The sequence below is a fragment of the Chinchilla lanigera genome, unplaced genomic scaffold, assembly GCF_000276665.1.
Source record: "Chinchilla lanigera isolate Chin_1 unplaced genomic scaffold, ChiLan1.0 scaffold00007, whole genome shotgun sequence".
NCBI classification, from domain to species: Eukaryota; Metazoa; Chordata; class Mammalia; order Rodentia; family Chinchillidae; genus Chinchilla; species Chinchilla lanigera.
In genome coordinates this window covers 25,231,616-25,251,744 of record NW_004955408.1, presented here as the reverse complement: position 1 = coordinate 25,251,744, position 20,129 = coordinate 25,231,616, and the positions used below count along the sequence as shown (strand labels likewise).

Genomic DNA, 20,129 nt, shown 5'->3' with positions numbered 1-20,129 from the left:
GATTCCCCTGCCTCAGCCTCCTGAGTACTGGGATTACAGGTATGCGCCACCACACCCGGCTTTAGTATCTATTCTTTACTAAACCATGTATTCACATGTTTCAAAAATAAAAGATTTGAGCCCTGAGCTATGGCACAGTAGTACAGTCCTTGCCTAGCATGCTCAAGGTCCTGCATTCCATTCTCAGCAACATAAAAATAAAATTAAAATAAAAATGAAAAATACATAGTAGAAAGTCTAATCCCACCCTAATGCCTATGACCTTCCCTAAAGCAATCATTTTTATTAGTGTCTGATATCTCTCCAGAATCTGTGTGAATACCCGGATATATTCTTATATAACTGTTTTGTTTTTTTTTTTTTTTTGTACCATGAATCAAACTCAGGACCTTGCACTTGCCAGGCAGGTGCTTGTGCCACTGAGCTATATCCCCAGCAGGATGTACTCTTAAATCTTCCTTCTTCTTATACAAAAGTGGTGTATGTCACATTGTTCTACATTTTACTCTTTTCATCATACATTTTATTTTGAAGGCTTTCTGTATCAATACACAGAGAATCTCCCGCTGTCTGGACATATCATAGTGTGTCTAATAGTGTCTACTGTTGTTGAAATATGAGGGTGTAGAATCCAAAGCCCAGACAGGAGTAGGTACTGGGGCAAGGCCACACAGCAGGAAGAAGGGCCTTTCCTTCTTATGCCTAGAGAATCCTCCTTGGGTCGCTTTGAAAGACAGTGTAGAGGTAAATTGTTCTGACTTCTGTGAAGGGGCTCCCTTGGCTAAGGAAGCAGTTTCCAGGCACCCAAAAATATCAGAAGGAGGTGGTAAGCCCTAGATCCTAGCAGCCCACTTGAGAGACAGTTGTGAGAACGGATCAGGCACCTCATGGACACAGGGCCGTGAGTGCTGAGCCACACAGTGTTGGCCATTGGCCCCGTCCACTTGGACGCTGTGGGCACCTTGGTGTTGGAGGGTGCATGAGGGCGGTGCCTCTGACCACATGAGCGGGGCCTGAGGGAGAGGCAATGAGGACTCTGTATGGGCCCTGGAGGGGTCGGCCCAGGGACTGTGAGAGACAGAAAGGCAGACAACAGCAACGCCACATTATTGCCTCAGTGGGATGGGCTCAGGCAGCTGTGGAAGCCCAGCGGGTGAGGGGTGAGAGAGGGACAGTTTTTTGGGGAAGGCGACAAAACAATTCATTTGCAAGGTTAAAGTGGAATTGGTCAGGTAAAGAAAGAAAGGCACAAGGGCAGAGGAATGCTTCAGACAGGGGACCAGCACACCTGAAGCCGCAGAAGTATGAGAGGGAACCAAGGCCACCAAGGGAGGGGGCCAGACAGGGAGGCAGTTTCGGTCCCAGGGGGCATGGAGGGCCATACTGAGGAGCTGGCCTACCTCCCCACAGGCATGACAACCCCAGAAGCACCGGATAGGTGCCAGGCACAGTGCCAAGGGTGTTGTGAGAACTACAGATATTTCCTCTTGCAGCACAGCATTTAGGTAACATCACCGTCCTGCTTAAGTAAGTCAGACCTCCATGTTCGCAAACTCCACATCTGCAGGAACAATCGGCTACAGGTCAAAATATTTTTCAAAAACTTGCATCTCTATTGAACGTGTGCAAACATTTTGAAATTGTCATTATTCCCTAAGCAATACAGTATATACAGCTGTTCACATAGCATTTACATTACATGAGGTGTTACAAGTCATCTAGAGATGAATTAAAGTGTTTGGGAGGATGTGTGCAGGTTAAATGCAAGTAGTGCAGCATTCTATATAAGGGACTTGAGCACCCATGGGTTTTAATATTCACGGGGAGTTCTGGAACCAGTCCCCTGCAGATACAGAAGGACGACGGCAATTGCAAAGTCCCGCGAAGCTGGAAGTGGTGGGCTGAGATTTGGATCCAAATAGTTGGCTCTGGAGCCAGGAGGGTGGCAGGGATCCATGAATAATCGCAGAGAGGCTGAGAAGAGTTATTGGGATGTGGGGGCAGGGGGTGGGTACAGCTTGTGAGATTTGGGGCAACAGGGACAACCCAACCATCGAGGGCGGAAGTCTGCCGAATTCTCGCAATGCTTATCGAGCATACGCCAGGTTGTACCTTTCCTGAGCCCGACAGGGAGGCTGTAATCATCTTCATTTGGAGGAAACGAGGAGACTGAGGCTTTCAGCTAGGCCACCCCTCACTGGGAAGGAGGCTGGGAATGCAGAGGCACCAGGACAACTGCTTTGTCATTCTGAGAAGAAGGTGGGTTTCACTGGCAAAGATGACTTGGGAGACAGATACGGGGTTGGAAATTGACATTGCTGAATGGCGGCTCAGAGAGGTCAAGATAGTCTCCCAAAGTGACGCAGCTGGCAAGGTGACAGCTGGGATCTGAGCTCCAGCCAATGTCACAGTTCGCATCCCTCCCCCAGACTCAGCTGCCTTCTAGGAACGCATCCCCATGGCTTGGTATGACCCCATCCCCTCACACATCCCTCACTCACTCATCCATCCCCACGCTTGGTTCCAGCCATGCTGTGCAGAGTCTGATGTGCATTTCCTGCTGTGGGCTGTCCTGCCTCAGCGGCTCACTCCCGGGCCACAGTCCACACCCGCCCAAACTCTATGTGTTATTCTTTCCAGATTCTGCCCCCCTAGCCTTCCTCCTCCACCCCTATTTCCCCAGAGGCTCCTGGAAGGCTCCAAGGCCACAGAGACAGAATGACATCATCTGAGCTCTGGACCTCGCTGGGCCCAATTACCAGGCTATAAGTGGAAACGCCCTACATTTTCCCACAGGAAAGCGCCCTCCCTCCTGTCCGACCCTGCTGCTTCTGGGGATCTTGGCAGAGTCCCCAGGCTCCTGCCTAAAGAAAACTGCGCTCCCTCCCCATGAACAAGCCACTGTAGCTTTCCAGGCCCTCTTAGTTTCTTTCCCCCACCCCCCAGGCACAAAGCTGTGCTCCATGGAGGGAAGGCAGCACTGTGGGATCATCACAAACAGCACCTCAGACACCAGTCCACCTGCCCACCTTGTGTCTAGCTCCTCCTCTCCTATCTGCGCAATCTTGGGCAAGTGGCTTTATGGCTCTGAGATTCCATTATCTCACTTCTAAGCTGAGAATAATAACAGATACCATCTCATTAAATCCTCTGAACACTCTCTGAGGCTCAAGTATTGTTCCCACCTGAAGGTGAGAAAGTCAGACATTTGTCTAAAGCCACAGGCCACAAGGGATGGTGTCCGAGAATGCTAAATGCAAAGCACTGTCTCAAAGCCCAGACACTGCGGAGGCGGGGTGGGAGGATAGGACAGGCGGCTGTTAGAGGGCCAAGGCTAAGTTAACTTACTGGGGACTCAGCTTCCCCAGCTGTACAATGGTGATGACGGTCCCTACCCCAGAGCCATCCTGAAACCCTTACCCTAGGGCCATCCTGAAGGGAGGTAGCCCTCCCCAGCCCTCAGCCTACTTGTGTGGCAAGCCAGCGTTCTTCGCACCCACACATCTCACTTACACTGTGGACTAATGATTTCTGTTTTTTAAATGGACTGTGACTTATTATTCAGCTATATTTATTGAAAATTGCGGTGAATTTCCTACGGCTACCATTAAAAGCAAACCGGGCACATTCGTCATAAACAGAAGGTGACTGTGAAAATAAACGTCACTAGGCTGGCAGCGGGGCTCTGCAGCTCCCGTGAGTACCTTGGAGGTGAGAAAGGCCCTTGTTCAGCCACCCGCCTCTGCAGGCGTGCCCGCCTTGCCGCCTCCCAGCCGACGCTGGATGTGGGACTGCTGGCTCCTGTCTCACACCCGCTCCCCACTGAGGACTCTGCCCTTCCTCCTCCAAAGCGCACGGCAGCCACAGCGGCAACTTCCAATTAAATCTAGATGCCATCCACGCTGTCAACGCTGCCTCGAAAGAGGCCTGAGGTTTACTGCTGACCATAACGAAATGTGGCGTGTGGCATGGCAGACCATGGCTTGTTGTCCCTGGCAACTGTCCTGAGCCCTCTGACACGGGAGCTAACTCGCTGCTGAGTACCAGAAACTCAGTGTGCTCCAAGACCTCTGGGGCTCCCTACTGCCTGGAGATACATCCACCTCAGCTCTCCAACCATATTCCCAGTTTTCAAGGTAATTCTAGGCCACCTTGCCCTAAATGTAACCCTCCCTTAACTCTTCTATATGCGAGGTACTCAAGCTCTTTGAGTCTCAGAGCCTGGGAGGGCAAGAACCTGTTTCCTTGGCTTGTCCTGGAGCCCCGACCCTGCTTCGGTGGATCCCTCGGTTCTGTGCTGTTTCCGGCGATTTTCGTGAGCACTTTCCTACATGGTCGACTTTCCCCAGCGCATCCCTCTCTTTCCTGCCAAAGGCCTTTGCAGTGCTGCCCAGCTTCTCTGAGCCCTCCTCCTCCGCGCACTGCTGTGACTTCCCTCAGGCTCAGCTCGAAGCTCAGAGCCCCTTCCTCCCTCACTCCTTCCCATTTCAGAAGAGCTCAGTTCCCTGTTCCCTTTTAAAGCACTTGTCCCCACCCTGAGGCTCCATGTGGCCTGGACCTGTGTCCCTCTGCTGCTTCCGTGGCTACAGCACCTCCTCCAGAGCCCGCACAGGCTCAGCGCTCAGGGGATGGATGCTCTTACTAGCGCCGAGTATGCCAGTGGCAGGGAGGCCCTGGAGTGACCCCCACCCACCCTTAGTGTGCGCTGGTGCGCTACAAGGCCAGTCCTCTGTTCTCCTCCCTGACATGTCTGCCCATCTTCTCTCTGGCTGCTCTCAGCCACAGGGGAAGCTGGCAGGGCACACTTTCTTCCCACTGTCAACACGGAAACGAGGGAGGAGTGTAGCTTACCCCAGCTCCCAAAGCTAAGGACTGGCTGGGCTACGAGAACCTGTGATCCTAGGACTCCAGGTTGCAACTCAGCCCTGGTGTAGGGCCTTCTGTAATCTTCCCTGTGAGCTCTACGCCACCAAAGCATGATCCCCGCTTTCTACTCAGGTCATCACCCAGACTGCTTAGTTGTACTTCCTTTAATCCTCATCTCCTCCCGCCCTAAACTGCGGTCACCATTCCCATTTTAGAGGAGAGAAAACGGAGGACCCACAGCCCAAGCACAGCCCTATCCCCACCACACACACAGCTCCTGAGCGGCAGAGTCTGGATTCTCACCTAGGCAAGGAGCGGTGAGTCTGCCCGGCCTAAGCCAGTGCCACATGGCGCCCTGCTTATGGTGAGCCAGGCTGCCCACCTAGGGGCTCACTCCTCCTGGCCCAGAGGCTCCAGCTGAGGGTGCCACTGTCACCAGTTGTTGGAGAGTTGAGAGCACCATGTACTCCTGCTGCCTGCAACGCCGGAGCTCCCACGCCCTCGAGGCCTTCCGTTCTCTGTGGAGTCTGGGCAGCCCGCGTAATCTTCCAGCACATTCCTTCTTGCCGCAGGTAGGCAGTCTGTTTCTGTTGCTTATAACCAGAACTGATCGTCTGCACCCTGATGGTAAGGCCTTGGAGGCTCAGACTTTGTGTCACGCTCCTGTTTTTTCACGCTTCTTTGAAACTCTCCTTAGGGGTGAGGCACCAGGACGTGTTTGGAAATTGAGCAACCCTGGAGGCTCTGATGAAGCAGACCCCAGCAGTTCTTAATGACTTTACAATTTTTATTACTTTTTTCTACAATAATTGAACGCTTGATTCTTTTCTAAATCAACTAAAAAGTTCTCAAAATGTATTATGAAATGGGCATTGATTTCCAAATCCTCTGGGTTTGTCTATTTATTTGCAGTTGTAGTCATTGTCCTCCTTGCTGATGTTGTTTGGTTGGGTTTCTTTCTTTTTTTTTTTTTTTTTCTTCAGTACTAAGGGTTAAACCCAGGACCTTCAGACTGGGCTATATCCCCAACCTTTCTTTCATTTTGTAATTTTGAGACAGGGTCTCACTAAGCTGCTAAGTTGTCCAGGCTGAGGTCAAATTTGTGACCCTCCCGCCTCACCAGAGAGCATGCACCAGCACATTCAGCTCCAAATCCTCTGTTTAGAAGGGAATGTTTAGGAGGTGATTTTAGAGGCAGTTCATCCAGGTTGGGTCGCTGACTGCTCACTCTCCAGAGAGCCCTAACATTTCTCAGGGCCCTGCGGAGAGGCCAAGAAGAGTGCCCCTTTCTCCTCAACCCAGTACAACATACCCACTGAAAATGAAAGCTGACTTGCAGCCTTGGATTTTAAAAAGGTATTTTTTAATGTTCAAAGTAATACATTTTTTTTAACTCATCTATATTGTATCTCTGCATTTAGGTTGAGAGGTTGGTAAGTGATAGATCGTCCATGGACAGATGAGTGGATGATGGCTGGAGTGGGTTCCCACTGTGTGTGCATTTATCTTTGCACAAATCTTGTGACTTCCCCTGGATAAGCCCCAAGACATGGAATGGCTGGGGGGCCTGAAGGATAAGGAAACATTTTAAGACTTATGACACCTAGTTCTAAATGGCCCGATCTCATCTTCCTTCTGAAGACTCTCTGCTTGCATTCTCACAGCTCTGGTCTAATCTGGGTCATGAAGGCCTGGAATGGAATTTCTCACCAGAAAGTCCCTGGTCAGCAGGGCTCGGGCTTCCCACCAGACTGATAATGCTAATGGTTCCTGGAGCGCTGGGGTCCCCAGAAACAGCCTAAGCTGGAGATGGGGTGGGGGAGGGGGTGAGTGTTGGGCACGAAGAGAACCTCTGAGCTGCACGCAGGGCTGTGACGCTGGTGCTCTGAGGGGGCCCTGCAGCAGACCTCCAGTCAGAGTCCCAGAAGCCTCAACCACCCACCCATATGTGAAGAGCATGTTCCCAGCACCCAGGCTGCGATGTATGCATCCCATTCCACTGTCAGCTGTGCACCCTCTCTGGGCCTGGGCTTTCTCCTGTGTGATGCAGAGATGACAAAACGCAGGCAGGGGGAGGACCTTGTTCTCACTCCCAGGCCTGGCTAGGGACTAATGTGCTGAAGAAAGGCAGGGACCAGGGCAGCTCTCAGGGCGTGTGAGCTCCTCACTCTTTCTTGCATGGATCAGGGGTTCCTGGTTCCTCCAGTGGCTTTGGAGAGAGGAAGGAGGCTAGAAATCTGGACTGCCTGGACCAGCAGAGGAGAAGACTGTGATATGCATAGTGCAAATCTACTCACCCAGGAGCCAGAGCACTGCTGGTTGCTCCTAAGGATCTTTCCTGGGCCTCCAAGATCATCCCCCCACCCCAGCAGCATCTCCTATCACTTGCACCCTTGCACCACACCAACCTTGCAGAGCTTTAAATACACCAGTGTTCCAGCCTCAGGGCCTTTGCACTTGCTGCTGCCCTCCCTCAGGCCTCCTGGAATGCCCTCCCTGTATCTTTACAGGATTCAATCCCTCCTTTCACTCAGACTCAGCTCTAACATCACCTCCTCAGAGAGGCCTTCTGGGCCACTCCGTCATCTAAAACAGCAGCTTATCTCTGCACACCACCCCACCTCTCGTTCTGTGTTCCCTCACCCCATCTGTTTCCTTCATAGCACTGACTCTTACTTGAAATCACTTAAGGCACTATTTATTTGTTTGTTGTCTGTCCCCTCACAAATAAAATATAAATCCCAGGGGACAGAAACTTGGCTTGCATGCCGCTATACCACCAACACCCAGTTCAGCACTAGCACGTAGTAGCTGCTCAACAAATATCTGTTTGCCTCCAGCGCTGTGTGACTTCCTTTTCATTCAGTCCCACCTTGGCAGATGACTTGTGCCACCTGCACCAAGTCACTTCTCTGCCTCAGTTTTCTCATCCATACAATGGGACTCATCATTCTTACGCCCAGTACAGTGCTGCCACCACTACGTGACAGCCATGGAAAGGCCTGGTGCCAAGTGGAACTGCCAGCACTCGCAGACCCCCTAGGACCGTGGATACGTGTCACCGTGGAAGGTTTTTGCTTAGTTTCTCTGAGCCTCGGGGAGGAAGCCAGCTGAGGGGCTGCTGTGAGGTGAGCCAACTCCTGTTGCTTACCCATCCCCCACCCTGCGACCAGCCGGGCTTCCCCCTCATGCTCCGCTGGGCCCATGAATATTGACGGTGCGTGGGTCCTTTTCAGGGTGCTCATAGTCCCTGGGGGAGAAGGAGCTTTTCTTTGTCTTGTTTTGATCCCCTGAGTTGGCCTCCCTCTGAGCAGATGAGTCACTGGCCTAATCCTGCAGCTGATCTGAGGCCCCCTCGAAGCCCTTGAGGCCTGGCTGGGGTCCAAGCCTCCCATGGGTGTTGGCAGTCAGTGGGCAGACCAGGCCCCAAGAACAGCATGCCCAGGCTGGCTTAGATTGTTCTAGAAGCAATTCCAGCTCTCCTGCAGATGCCAGACAGAACCCTCACTCCTCCCAGGAAGCCTCAGGTGCAGCCCTGAGATGGAGCCTGGAGTTACCTTGGGGACAAACATGGGCCCAGGGGTCAACCATCCTCATTCCACTGGGAGCCACGCACGCTCGCAGGGCACTAACTGTGGAGAGACACACACAGGACACTTCCCACAGCTCGTCTTGCTGCTTCCTCACAGTCCCCGGAATAGGCAGGTCCACCTATTCCACAGCTGAGGAGGAAGTGACCTGCCCAAGGCCACAAAGCTGAACAAATGGCAGGTTTGTCTGGCTCTGTGTCCACATTTTTCCTATGACCCCAGAGAGACAACACCAACAGACATTCCGGGGTGGCCCACCAACCAGACCAACACGCAGAGCTACGTTCAAATACAAGGGGCCCGTCCTCATCCACCCAGGATACCAAGAGGCATCTCGGGGGTGGCCCTGCAACACACACTCCACTCTCCTTCACGGAGGAGCATGTGCTCACCGACCTCCCCGTGGTGTGACCTTGGGTGCAGTCAGTCTTACACTTGACTGTCACCCCCAAGCTGGCCCTCCTCAGGAGTCGGCTGCAAGCTGTGCAGTCTGAGCCACCCTGGCCTTCCTACTTCCTCTATCATGAAAGGGCACGTCTTGTTTCCTGCAGGGAAATCCGGGTTTTAGACTCCTACTGGGTGATTTTCTTTTTTGTTGTTTTTTTTTTGTTTTTCTCCGGTACCGGGAACCGAACTCACAACCTTGCACTTGTCAGGCAGGCGCTTTTGCCGCTGAGCTAAATCCCCAGCCCCCCTACTGGGTGATTTTTGAAGTGCTTCAGCCACTGCACACATTCCCTCAGCAGTACAGGCTGCCTGGCCTGATTGTGCATGGACACTGGGGCCTCCATCTTCACCCACACTCCATGGAAACTCTGCTGGCCCCGCAGGCACAGGTGAAGGCTCCATATTCCTGGGGCCTGAGAGCACCAGGTCTGCGGTTCAGCTCCTCGTCATCTTTTCCAGCCCTCAGGCTATGCGGCAGTCAGAGAAGTCAGTTGACCCCACTCCAAGATTGACTTGGGACAGCCTGGCTACTGGAAGATGCTGTGGACCAGATGCCCTAACTCATCCCATCTGGGCAGGTCCTCTGCCCAAGACGACCAGCCAGGACACGATCAGAGTGCGCTGGCAATGCTGAGAGCTGCTGGCACCCCTGCCCCACAGAAGTGAAGATAGGTGTAACTATGGGCACTGAGGCTGCCTGGAGACCACAGAGATATAGTCTGTCCAGTAACAGGGGCCTCATGGGAGAAGCTAGTCCATAGAATAGAGGAGAGAATGGGAGCGAAAACTAGCAGCCCTGGGTGGAGCTACCTCTGAGCTGCTCAGTTCCATAATCTTTTTCTTCTGTCACTTGCTACCAGAGAATCCTAAGGGGTACTTTGCTCAGCGCACCATCAGTAAGCCGTGGATCTGGTTGAAGTTATATCCCAGAGCCTGCACCCCCTCCAACTCACACATGGCAGGCCCTTGGCACACAGAGCAGATGACCGGAGGCAGGTTAAATCCGCCCACCCAGGGCATAGCCCAGCACATGGGAAGAAAAGGGAGGCTCCAGTAGGCACAAACCCAGCAAGGCAGATGTCCTGAAGGGGCGAAGCCGGAACTCAGATCCCGGTTGATTTGATATTTAATTCTACTTGTCAAAGGACAAAAATGACAACAGTTTCCTTTGAAGAGTTTCATTGGCTTTGTTTTTACTCTAGAACTGGGCAGCGCTTTGCCCCATAAAATACAGTAAATGCCAGTGAGCTGAGTAGAGGGCTGAAGGAAATAGAAAAAAGAGCACAAATAGCAAACAGGTCATCTCACAGTTACTTGCCTCGGAAGGTGGGGACAGAGAAACAGAAGAACAGAAAAAAGCTTGTTAACACTGGGTCACTACAGGTGACAGTTTTTGTGTAAGGAAAGATTAAGACAGAGGAAACGTCATTATCACGACAGCTGAAACTGGACTGCTTGGGAAACTTGACTGTTGCTCACTCCTGATTTCTAGGAAAATTGGAGAACAATTTGGTGTTGGTTTGGTGATAGGGAATTTTGACATAAGTGACTTCATTTTGATTTTCAGTCTGGCCCATTGGTGGCCAGCCTGGAAGTCAATCCAAAAGCATGGCTTCCTATAATGTTACTTAAAGCGTAGAAGAAAAGGGAGTGGGTTTCCTGACCCCTTTTCTCAGTATGGTCTCTGTTTCCCTCCCGGAAGCTGCCCCCAGATTGCCCACTTTCTTGGCATAATTGGGACATTTCACAGCCTCCTGTGTGGGGAGAGCACTGACAGCTTCTTGGTAATTTTGAGGATCCCCCTTTACCTGCACCTCCACACTGAGACTTCCCTCTTCTGCCAGGGGTGGGGGCGCGCTGGAGCCCAGCCCACCTCGTCCTAGAGTCACAGAACTGCTTCTCTGCTCTTACTTTCTCCTGAGACCATCAAGAAAGGCCTCCTGGGGGCTGGGGATTTAGCTCAGTGGCACAGCGCCTGCCTGGCAAGTGCAAAGTCGTGAGTTCAATTCCCAGTACCAGAAAAAAACAACAAAAAAAAGAAAGGCCTCCTGGGCTGTCCCTCTCTCTCTCTAGACCCCCATGAATATCTGGGAGGATCAGAGGCAGCATTTGGACATCTGAAGTAGCAACCAAGTGCTAAGATCACAAGGTGGCGCCTGGAGACGGAAGCCAGACATCAGAGAGGGGCCCAGGAAATGCCTGCTCTATACTGGGTGCTGGGACATTAGGAGGAGCAGCAGAGGTAGCACCACCTCCTGCTGCTTATGGCCTGGCGACACGGTTATGATTTGTATCATGCACTCATAGGCGGGGCTTTCTGGATGTAGCTGGATTTAGGATGTGTGCATGTGAATTAGGGGTGTGGTACTAGGATTAAGGGCATGGATAACGGAAGTCCCGCCCTGATGTGGGTGGCACCAATCAATAGGCTTATAGCCCGCATGTAATAAAAAGGGACAGAAAGAAGGCAGGCTGTTGCTGCTGCTCTCTGTCTTCTGCCTGCCACTCAATGAGCTATTTCTCCTCTGCGATGCCCCTGCCATGCCACCCTGCCTTGGAACCAGCGGACTTGGATTTGAAACCCGTATAAACTGTGAGCTAAAATAAACTTTTCCCTTTTGTGGGTGTCTGGTATTTTGTCTCAGCAATCAGAAAAGTAACTAAGACAAACACCCAAGTGGAATCACCTGCATGTATAGCTACTCCAGTGATGTGTGACAATCCTCCACACAGCAACAGCAGCATGACACCGAGTTCCGTGAGTACAAATCCCACCACCCACAGGTGTCACACTCCCAATGCAACCAACCTTGGATCAAAGCTATCAAAAAATACATCTGCATTGCACAGACTTTATTTTCTTGTCACCATTTCTTAAGCCCTGTGATATAACAGCTTTTGACATAGTGCTGTAGCTTGGCTCTGGAATGTCCCTCAAAAGCCCATGTCCTAGAGGCACAATCCCCGGATTGGTGCTATTGGGAGGTAGTGGAAACTTTAAGAGAGCAGGCCTGGTTGGAGGTCTTTAGGTCACTGAGGGCATGTCCTTAAGGGAGACATTGGGATCCCAAACCTATCATCTTCCTCTTTTTTTTTTTTTTTCATCACAACCATGAAATGAATGGCTTTGCTCCATCTACCACAGGTTCCTACTATTGTGTGCTGCCTCACCACAGGCCCCAAGTCCACAGACCGTTGATTGGAACCTCCAAAACTGTGAGTCAATATAAACTTTCTCCCCTTAAAGTTGATTATCTCAGGTGCTTGCTAGAGTGATGAAAAAGCTAGCTAATACACATATCACTTATACTATACTATTATAAGTCATCTAGAGATGGTGTTATAAGTCATCTAGAGAGGGTTCAAAGGTCCATGCAAATACTACACCATATTATAGTAGAGATTTGAGTGCCATGGATATGGGGGCACGGTTTAGTCCTGGAACCCATTGCTGGAGAGGCCAAGGGCCCACAGAAAATGCACAGGAAGCTCTGTAAGGCTGTGTAGCCAGCTGTCAATGGTCTATCTCCAGGAGTGGGGTTGGGGTGTTCAAAGTGACATCAGTGACAAAGTGACATCTATAGCATTTCATTTTCTTCCCCACCTTCACAGCTAAAAATTATTTTTAAAAAATAGCAAATATGTGAACATAATTAAATAACAATCCTGGTATGCTATAGTGGGAAGAAGATATCCAAGGTTTTGACTGCTTGTCTCATGGCAGAGTAGCAGAAGAGGACAGATCCCAAGTCTGCAGAGAGCAGCACGGGAGCTCCCACCTCTACTCACCTCTCCAGAGGTAGTGACCCCCATGGCACCAGGGGCTGGGGAAGTTTCTGGAAGCCTGAGGCCTCTGGAATGAAAGCATCTTCTCATGGCCTGTGACCAAAGGGAGGTGTATGGCTGTCTTTTATTAGCATTTTCATCATATTTCTATATTTTACCAAATCCAACATGTCAGGGAGGGGACAGAGTGAAGGTTCTAAAAGCAGAGGGTTTTATGGGGTCTGATACTGAGGAGGAAAATGTTTTCTGGATGAATCCAACCCAAAGGGTAAATAAGCGTTATGATAACAATTTTTAAAATTATTATGTGGGCCAGGCATATAGCTCAGTGGTGCAAGCACCTTCCTGGCAAGCACACCCTCCTGAGATCAATTCTCAGTACAAAAAAAAAAAAAACCCAGTAAAATAAAATAATTAAATAGCCTATATTTTAATGATACAAGTAGTACGGAAAATGATTCTCTGAACAATTCAAACAATCCCAGTGAAGCGGAGGCACCTCTTCCCTGTCCTCCCCACCTAGCCTCGCTTTGAAAGGTGACCATCCTACCGCGTTTGGTGAACATCCTTCCAGAACTTTCTCAAAGCCGTGATAAACACACAGACCTACTGAAATGAGAAACCTTGGCTTGCCTTTTGTTTATTTAAAATAAATACCTGATGTACACATCTGCAACTTTTTTCTCTGAACAAGTCTTAGAAATCTGAGTCGGTTCGTGTGGATCTTTTTGGTTCTTTTTAAATATTACAGAAAACTATGGTATTGACACATCAGACATTACTTGACTATTTAACATGGTGTTCAGGTAAAACAAGAAACTTCTGTCATCTGACACAAGAAAGCAACGTGTACCCCCACCCCCACCCCTGCACACAGGCATCTCTCTGCCTCCCTTTCCTCACTGGTAACACGGTGGCATTCGCCTAAGTGATGTCTGTGGGCATCTGGACAGCCTGTAGCTTTAAACCTTTGCTCTCCCCTGTGATACCTCTGTGCTGCTGTTTACCTGACTCAGCCAAGGGGCCCCTGCCTCCCCTCAGCCAGCCCCTGGTGGCCCTGGCTGCCCAATTTCTTAGGCTTGTGGCAAAAGAACACACAGCACTCTTGGAGCTCGCAGCTGCCTTAAAATTGTAGTTCTGTCTCACTCTGTGCTCTGCTAAAGCACCCACGCTTGATTTTGTCTGGAGCTGTCAGCAAATGGAGACAATGGGCCCAGCACATCCTCGCCAGCTCTCGGAACCCAAGGGCCTCACACAGAGGCCAAACCCTTTGTATCAAAAGTCCCTTCAGACAAATGCCGCAGGGAAGGGATTTGGGAAGAAGAGGACTCCAAGGACCTAACTGCATGCTCCCTCCTCTGGCAGGGGGTGGTCCACCTGCCTCTTGTCCTCCCAGCCCATCTGAAGCTGCTTCTCCAAGGAATCCTGCGTGGGTTCCCCACTGCACAGCTCTGCTCCCCATAAGATAGACATAATTTCTAGCACTTTACATGCAAGAACCCAGTGAGTGAAAACAAAATCTTTTTGTTGCTGTAACAAAATACTTGAGACCAGGTAACTGCTGAGGAAAAACAAGTTGACTTCACTCACCGTTCTGGAGGGTGGAAAGTCTCATGGCACAACACCAGCATCTGGAGGCTTTCTTGCTGCATCGGACTAAGCCAGAGGGCATCATGTGGCAAGACAGAGCAAGTGTGTGAGTTTGGGTCTCTCCTCTGCTTCATATAAAGACCCCAAGACCATCATGGGGTTCCACCCTCACGACCTCACCTCCCAAGAGCTCTTTGCCAAACACTATGGACCTCTACACGTCATTAACATGTGAATTTGGGATTAAGTTTCTAACACATGAACTTTTGAGGGACACATTTGACCTATAGCACCCCTTGAGGTATGTTCTGCTACTACCCCCTCTTGGCAGAAGAGGAGACTGAAGCAGTACTCCAGATAAACACCATTATTTATTGGTAGAGCCAAGCTGGGATCACAGACCTGCATTGATACCCCAGCTTCTTTTCATCTCATACGTGAAGAATCAGCAAAGGTCTCCCAAAAACTCATTTCATGCATTGACTCACTCACAAAACATGTTTCACATCCCCTCCATGGGACACGAGGCATTCATGTTACTGACAGGACAGTCAGGGCACATGCCCTTGTGCGCCGTATCAAGCAGAGCTGAGCAAAAAGTGCTCAGCCAAGAGATTACCACTGAGTAGGTCTTCAGCAGACAAAAGACAGATTTGAAGAATCTACAGGGAAGTGGAGGCCCTTGTATCCGGGAGGGCTCTGAGCCGCAAGATGCTCCAATCTGCCTCCCCTTACTCTGCACCACCCTCCTGAGTGTTGACTTCCCAAGATAGTCAGAAGCTGCCTTCCACCTCCCCGAGCCATTTCACAGCAAGATGACTGCGAAACCTCTCAGCTCCCCTATGAGGCCCAGGCTGCTCTGGGTGCTCCACGCTGCAGTTGCCATGGCAGCCAAGGGGGATCTCACCCACCCCAGCATCCTGTTCATTCCATTGGCTCCCTCTGAACTGTCTGAGGCCTCTCGCTGCCGAGCCTCCTGGGACACAGAGGAAATAATACTCTCAGTCCAGGGAGACCCCATAAGAAGGATTCTTGAAGAAGAGCTGTGCACACACTCGATTACACACACACACACACACACACACATGTGCACACAGTCATACACACACACACACACACACACACTCTGGACTCTTGTACACAAGCAAGTGGAAAATCAAGGCACTCAAAAACTTATAGGGGAACAGACACAGCTCATGAAACAGCACCCTGACAGCAATTTGCAGGCATGGGGACACACGGTCTAGATTAGTTGTCCTCTGCCACGTAACAAATAACCCCCAAACTGAGCCACCCTCCATCGTCTCACATGGTTTCCTGGGGTCAGGAACTCGGAAGAGCTCCACAGGGCCTCTGGCTCAGTCTCTGATGCCACAATCGGGTCGTCAGATCTCTCAGAGTCGTCAAGGGGACAGAGAGATCTGCTTCCAGGGAACTCTGTGGCCGATGGCTCGAGGCTTCTGTCCTTGGCTGCCAGTGCTCCCTGCAGGGCTGCCTGGACACAGATCCCCCAGAGCGGGTGACCCAGGATCAAAAGGCAGCACAGGAGTGGGCAGAAAGCAACCAAGATAGGAACTGAATCTCGGGGGTTCTGGCCTACTGTGGAAGCACCCAATACAATGTGAGGAGACAAGGGCATCATTGTGGATCACTGGACTCTATCTGGGAGGCTGGTCACCACACCAACTGATGATCTTCCTCTTTGCTGAAATGAAACCCCAGTTTAGGGCTGGGGTGCAGATCTGTGGTAGAACACTTGTCTAGCAGACACAAGGCTCTGACTCCAGCACTTAAAAGAAATCAGTGAGATAAATCAAGAGAAAAATCTGGGGAATATGATTGACTTGCATTAATCAGATAATCCCATATTTGTTGTCTAGAATTAGTTTAGAAGGTACAGATGATCTGATCAATTCTGTCCATAGAGCCTGAGGATAACTCCAGAGGGTGTACCCTGCGAATGCTTTCTTGCCCTACTATAGGCAAGAAATTACTACGCCCTCTCTGGATGTCACAGATTTGTCTGGAGCTACGGCAGCTGCTTTTCAACCGTGAGAGGAATCATTGCCAACAAATGAGAGGGCAAATAAGAAAGACCTGGTTGTGTCTAAACCAGCTGGTCCAGAACTATCCTCCAGACTGCTTGTTACATGAAATGATAAATTTCGCATTGCTTAAGAGTCTTTCAGTTCTGTTATGTGCCACAAAAACATGCTAGTAGAAGCAGACCCCTTGCCGAACACTAGGAAATCAGGGAAGGCTTTAAGAGAAACTAAATGTCTTTAAGTGGGGCCTTAATGAATGGTTAGGGATTCAGGTCAACCAGCAAGAGAAAGCATTCCAGACCACAGGAAGAGCATGACATAGCATCAGAGCCCTGAAAGAACAAGGCCCCTTGGTGCCGGGTGCACAAGACATCTGCAAGGGAGTAGCAGAGGTAAGAAGCCACACTGCAGGATGAGCAGTGTCCTAGGGCCAGTCAGTCAGGTTCAAGTGGCTGAACTTCAGCCAGAAAGTAAGGAGTGCCACAGGAGGGCCACGGTGGCACTTTTGGAAGCACCCTTGTGAGCAGTGTGGCAGACACAAGGCAGTGAGGTAGCAGAAAGGCAGGGAGCCAACTCCACTTCATGTTCAGCCAGTGCCAGACCAGAAGTGTGGTTCACCGTGAAGGGTTGTCAGCGTGGCATTGGGGCACAGCCAGAGGCACCAGCCCTCCCCACTCCAAAATCTCACAGTGGGAATTTTAGTTGCTAAAAAGTGTTAAAGTCAGACTACATCATGTTTTAAAATTACCTACTGGTTTCTCATTACATTGGGAGTGAAATTCAGACTCTTACCCTGGCTGATAAGTCCCTGTGTGATCCAGCCCCTGCCCCTTCCTGCCCAGTATGCTGCCGTCATACCAGCTCTCTCCCCTCCACAAATGTGTCACCTTTGTTCTGACCGCAGGGCCTTTGCATGTGCAGTTTCCTTTTCCTGGAATGAGCTTTCTGTGGCTTTTTACTTAGCCGCCTGCTGCTCAGTCTTCAGATCATAGCACAGATGTCCCCTTCCTGGAGTCTCCTCTGACCACCCTATCCAAAGTAGGCTCCTTGTCACCTGCTACTCTATGTGCCCTGGGTACTTCCACCCAGCACATATCACTTTCCGGAAATACATCTTAGGTAGTTTTTCACTTGCAATATATTGTCCTTCTGCTCCCTCTGTCATGTTTCCTACTAAATTCCCAGCTCCTAGTACTGTTCTTGGCAACACAGAGAGCACAAAGAAATATTTATTCAGCTCATACCCACATCTTTGCTTTCATGTGGAACATGAGGCCACAAAAGCAGATAGGACGTTGCCCTCGGCAATGCACTTGCCCATGCATTTTCCCATCCGGGTGCCAATGTGCCTGAACTGATCCCTGGCACACTGTACCAGCAACTGTGGGGGCAGGGACTGTGTCCTCCACAGCCCTGGGTGTCTGAATCCTGTCCTAGTATAGATATTTAACAAGCACTTGTTTGTGCAGACCGAGGAGGAGGAAGAGATGGAAGGAGATGGTGGGGGCCGTGATAAGCTTTGTCTGAGTACAACATCCAGCGATTACCCCGAGTCTCCATCAGTCTGCCAATCATCCGGCAGCTGGGAGTCATGGAAATGCAGATCTCTAAGGCACAGCCCTTACCTCGAAGAATTTACCCTCTGAACAGAGAAGTGAAGCAGAAGGGAAGATTACAGCCCAGGACAGAGGAAAGGGCAGGGCTCTGGAGTCAGCCCAGTTTAAATTCAAACTCCAGCTCTGCCACTGGCTGCTGTGCCTCTTTTGTCCTTGCGTTCAGGTGACGGTAGTCGTTCTTACCTCCTGGGGCTGTGGGAACTGCTCAGCGCACTGGCGTCCTCCACAAGCACCCGGGTTTCTCCCTGTAACCAGCACTCAGTGCAGCAGCCTGATGACCCCACCCTGTTCAAATCACCCAGCAGCAACCAAGAAGCAAAAGCACGTGGGCTGCTTTCTCATCCTTCTGCAACGCCCTCCTTGCAGGGCACGGGAGCTTTCATCCCATCCACAGATTTTATTAAAAATCTTGGCCACAAAGCACAGACTCCATAAAACGTCTCCAAAGTGATGTTTCAAAAGAGAGCGCTCATCTTGTAGAGCTATGCATTATAATACTGGCAAGTAAGACGGAACGACGTCAAGGAGTCTCTTTCAAAATAACCCAGCGTGGAAAGGGTGATGTGGGAGGAAAAAACTGTGAAACAAGTGTGGCCAGAAGGCGGACACTGTCCGGCCGGCAAGACGAGTACCTGCGACTCGAACCCGACATAATCTTTGTGTTTTTCTTTGTGTTTGGGATTTCTCATCATGAAAAGTGTATTTTAAAAGCTCTCTAAAGAACCTCCTTAGGAAAATACTCTAATTTCCCCATTTCATCAATAAGAAGATAAGACCCAGAGGCATTGGGTAACTTGTCTAAGCAGCTTGTTTGGCAACAGTCAGAATTCAAACCCAGCACTGATCATCAAAAATAAGAAAATTACAAGCAAACGATGATCTATGAAAGTCTCCACAGAAAAACATAGTTTAAATAACTAACAAGAACAATGTTAAGAAATATAAACTAGCTGAGCATGGTGGCACAGACGTATAATCCTGGCACTCAAGAGGCTGAGGCAGGAAGATCATTGTGAGTTCAAGATCAGCCTGAACTACAAAGTGAGACTGCCCCCGCAAAACACACACACACACACACACACACAAATATATATTTTTTTATTTTCCTTAAATCATCGGTTTAGGATGAGGGGGAACTCTATTCTTTCTCCAGTTTCCCTCTCCGTGCTTCTCTTCCTCATGAGATCAGGGTTTCCGAGGTTGGTGATGAGCACACAGCACAGGTCTGTCCTATCTTGCCAGCCAGGCCAGCACCTCTCCCTGTGTCTTGCAGAGTCCCCACCCGGGCCTGGGCCCCGCACGGACACACCACACAGGCGGCTTGGCGTTCCTTCAAGCCCTCAGTCTGGTTCAAACCCTGCCTGCCCCTTGCTAGCTGGGAGCGTGAGCAAGTCACTCTCCTGCTCGATCCGGGCCCTGGCATGGCAGGGAGAGAAAGTGTTTCCCGCTGCCTCTTGCAGATAGAACAGCATTCAAGGCGCCCCCGCAGCTCCTGCACAGCCCTCGGACCCTGAATGAGCGGAATTCGACTTAGGAAGGCTGGAGCTGAGTCATCCCCGCACCCTCCGCATCGTGGGGCTCACGGAGCAGAATGTGGGTGACTGGCAGGATGCGCACCCATGACGGTGGCACCCCAGCTTCCTCCAGTGTGGCACTGCCACCAGACGGCTCCTCTCTCCCATGGAGCGTAGAGCGGGGTTCACCTGCGTTCCCAGGCACATTTTCCGGAAGACCCAGTCCCTGGCAGGAGGCCTTGGAGAGGTCACCTGTCTGACCCTTTGTTCCGCGTAAGGCAGCAACAGACTGAAAAATGCATGAAAGTCTGACGGGCTGGCCACACCCCCAGGACCCCGCCTCCGTCTGGCTGTCTGCCTGAGGATGCCTTCCAGAGAGGTGACAGCCCTCTGCCGGTTGAGCCTGCCTGATTTTCAGGGACTTCCCTGTGAGCACAGGAGAAAAAAAAAAGGCAGTGACTGCCCCCAGCTGGCGGAAATCAGGAACAGGTGACTGTGGCTGAAGAATCCAGACAGGAGGTGACAGCCCCAAACCAGCACAACAGTAGGTTTGATGAGCACCTACTGTGTGCTAGGCTCTTTTCATATGCCGTCTCATTTAAGCCTCATAGTCACCCCACAAGACCCCATACTACAGAGCAGAAAGCTGAGCCCCAAGAAGTTGGCAGCTCCAGT

At 50.7% G+C, this 20,129-nt stretch overlaps 1 long non-coding RNA gene across 2 annotated transcripts in view; it reads right to left on the bottom strand.

Moving 5' to 3' along the window:
• LOC102026191 overlaps positions 1–15,645 on the bottom strand; it is an 18,666-nt gene extending 3,021 nt beyond the window's left edge. For both annotated transcript variants that reach the window (XR_259716.2, XR_001232069.1), the window contains exons 1-4: positions 15,589–15,645; positions 15,191–15,255; positions 14,280–14,345; positions 12,693–12,782 (exon numbers count right to left, since the gene is read on the bottom strand). This is a non-coding gene — a long non-coding RNA (uncharacterized LOC102026191). The remainder of the gene's footprint in view (positions 1–12,692; positions 12,783–14,279; positions 14,346–15,190; positions 15,256–15,588) is intronic.
• Between the last annotated feature and the right edge of the window lie 4,484 nt (positions 15,646–20,129).